The sequence below is a fragment of the Moschus berezovskii genome, chromosome 2 (genome assembly GCF_049115385.1).
Source record: "Moschus berezovskii isolate FMDL1 chromosome 2, NW_MosBer_1.0, whole genome shotgun sequence".
In the NCBI taxonomy this organism is placed as follows: Eukaryota; Metazoa; Chordata; class Mammalia; order Artiodactyla; family Moschidae; genus Moschus; species Moschus berezovskii.
Window position 1 is genome coordinate 29,168,750 of NC_142461.1, and position 3,523 is coordinate 29,172,272.

Below are 3,523 nucleotides of genomic sequence, written 5' to 3' on the forward strand. Positions count from 1 at the left end.
ATAATTCATGTAGGAGGTAATCCTAGCCAGAATAAGAGAATAGGGAAGAGGGAAACAGGGAAGGAAGGAAAACCAATGAAGAGCTATTGAACTGGTTACTACTGTGGTTCCCAGTTCCACTGGGAACGCTCGAAGAAGGCATATAAAATATGTCTCAGAATCATCCTTCTAAAGGACAGAAGGCTGGGCTGACTCCTGTCTTCAAGTTGAACATTTCTCCTAGGAGGTGATAACTCCCCCACGTCCACCTGGCACAGTGAACCTGTACCTATGTGCAAGCTGATTCAAGCTGATTGAGGTACGAGGGATTTGGGGAAAACTCTGAAGGCAGAAATACTGAATCTGGCTTGGCTTGGAAGTGGGAAGCCATCAGGACTCATAGGAGCTGTCCACAGTGATATCTGAAGTCCAAAATGAGCCAAGCAGGCAAGGCACCAGGAACATCTGCTATATTTGGCCAATCAGATTCCTTCCTGGGAATTTGAAATCAAGGCCAGAAGAATCAGTAGTCATAAAGCCATTGGATCTGTAGCATGTAAGGTATGGGCTTGCTATCTGCCATACTACCGTGCTGTCATACTGACTGAGGGATGGGGAGGGATTATTATCTGCCATCCTCTGACTGATGGAACACAGTCGCATAAAAAGAGACTGATCTTGTAGCTTACACACAGGGTTTTAAGTCATATCATTACCTGACTTGCTTCCTCCCAAAGTCTACACTGCCCAACAAAACTATGGCTAACTGCCATTATTGTATTAGTTTACCACTGTCACTTTTAAGATGGTTATAAGTTATCTCCTTAGATTCAGGATATTTCTCAAGGCACTATCACACTTTTTGGTCACACCATGAAGTCAGACTGTTGATGTGTGGGAGACTCTTCATCTGGGTATGCACCTTTCATGAGGATTCAACTTTCAGCCTAGGCCCTTTAGAAAGGACAGCTGTTGAAGAGCTTGTTGTTTGTGAGTTCCAAGACTCCAAATCTGTGAAATCCAGCAACAGTTCTGATAGATACAAGCATATGAAATTGCTAAGACTTGACAATTTTTTTTTACCAAAACAATTACATGTGGTTTAATCTATTAATAAGCAGCACATGTCACAGGCAAGAATTATTTTTCCTCTGACTTTCTATCTAATCCTCACCCTTCTGGGTATTTGAGCCCAGGTAAGAAGACAAACAAGCACTGTGAGAGTATGATGTCAGTCTAGAGACTTCCTGGTGGTTCAGCAATTAAAACACTGTGCTTCCAATGCAGTGGGTGCAGTTTTGATCCTTGGTCAGGGAACTAAGATCCCACATGCTGCCCAGTGCAGTAAAAAAAAAAAAAAAGTCCACACACCTTAAAATCAGATATGTCAAATGTCTGTGTACCTTCAGTTCAGTCCCTCAGTCGTGTGTGACTCTTTGTGACCCCATGGACTGCAGCATGCCAGGCTTCCCTGTCCTTCACCATCTCCCGGAGCTTGCTCAAACTCATGTCCATCAAGTTGGTGATGCCATTCAACCATCTCATCCTCTGTCATCCTCTTTTCTTCCTGCCTTCTATCTTTCCCAACATCAGGGTCTTTTCCAGTGAGTCAGCTCTTTGCATCAGGTGGCCAAAATATTGGAGCTTCAGCTTCAGCATCAGTCCTTCCAATGAATATTCAGGACTGATTTCCTTTAGGATTGATTGATTTGATCTCCTTGCAGTCCAAGGGACTCTCAAGAGTCTTCTCCAACACCACAGTTCAAAAGCATCAATTCTTTGGCAGTCAGTTTTCTTTATGGTCCATATGTGACTACTGGAAAAACCATAGCTTTGACTAGATGGACCTTTGTTGGCAAAGTAATGTCTCTGCTTTTTACTAAGTCTGTGTACCTTAGCACTTCAAACTTGCACTGTTTTCTGCTAAGTGTCTAAGGAGAGCATATTGGTTAGGATATAGGTTAAGCTGCCATAACAGGGACTCAAAAGCAGTGGCATAAACAAAAAAGGAGTTTAATTTCTTCCTTATGTAATTATACAGGGCTGGCTGGTATGACAGCACCTGTCAGGGACTTGGACACCTCCTATTTTGTTTCATCATCATCCCTAAGGTGTTGCCTTTGTCTACGTGGTCCCAAATGAGTCCTTGTTCTAGGCAGCAGAATGAGGGAGAAGAAAAAGAAGGCATCTCCTCCATCCTCTCCCTGGCCCCCGTCCCCCGCCATTTAAAGGTATAACCCTGATGTTGCCTACATCATTTCTGTGACCCTAGTATAACCCAGCACTTAGTCACATGATCGTACTTAGCTCCAGAGAGACTGGGAAAGGTAGTCTTTAGCTGGGTGGCCATGTTCCCAGATAAAATTTCATTTATGTCAGTGAAGGAGAACAGATATTTGGGGGACAACTAGTGTCTAAAAGGGGGAAAAAATGGGTGACTTTTATGATATTTGAGCCATCCTGAGCTTGAAGTAATGAAGCAGATAGTGAAACACAGGTATACAATAGCCAAAAGGCATTGCTCTCAGCTCAGGGGGTTTGAGGAGGAGAACAAGACCAAGCACTGCTTGGTCAGTCTTCAGTTGTAGGCTACTCTACCAAAAAGCCATTCCCCAGTTCCCTCCTTAAGGACAAACTCTGATTTTAATCATCCTTTTCCAAGCAGTTGTGTTTTGCATGGGTCCCTTTCCTGCTCCCACAGGTGTCTCAAGTGGTCTAAGTCAATATTTTTCAAACTTTTAAACCATTGCTCACAATAAGAATTACATTTTATAACCTAACACACACACACACACACCTGATACTTGATCTTCTTGTGCTTGATATACTTTGATATTCTATTTCATTTTTAAAAAATTTTAGTTGCCAAACACTACATTGATTTCCATCTACTATCCCATTAAGGGGCTATATAACCTTCAGTTTGGGAAAAAAAAAAAAAAAACTTTTCTAAGCCAGCAAAACTTCCCTTGTTGAGGCATGTAAAACAATTTGTGTCTGGAAGAAAAATTTATCCCAAACTTTAGAGACGAAAAAATTGATCATTATTTTTAAAATATACTTCTAGAGTTTTCCTAATAAGCCAACTTAACCTTTACCTGATACCCTTGGGAATATAACTGTTGTCACAGTACATGTGATTAAGAATCCACTACTGATAAAAATACAGAGTTGACACTTCTGTAACATTAACCTGTAGAAACTGATAAGGTGTTGTTCTTGTATAGCCTTGAAGAAACATTAACCTGAAAGGTGTTGTTTTTTAGCCCTGTGGAATGTTAATCAGTTTTGTACCTAACCTAATAATTTTGTTCATTTATTGATATGTATACATTTCTTACCTGAAAACACTCAGAGAATTAACTTTCTGTATTCTTTATCAGCTCCCTCATTAATGATTTAAATGAAACCTTCATATGTGCATACAGTCTATTTGGATGAAAATTTGTTCCTGCTGTGGACATTACCTGTGACATCTAGCACTCAGGCAGCTGTTTTGTGACCATGAGTGGAGCCAAGCAGAGAGGACAAGCCAACATGTTGA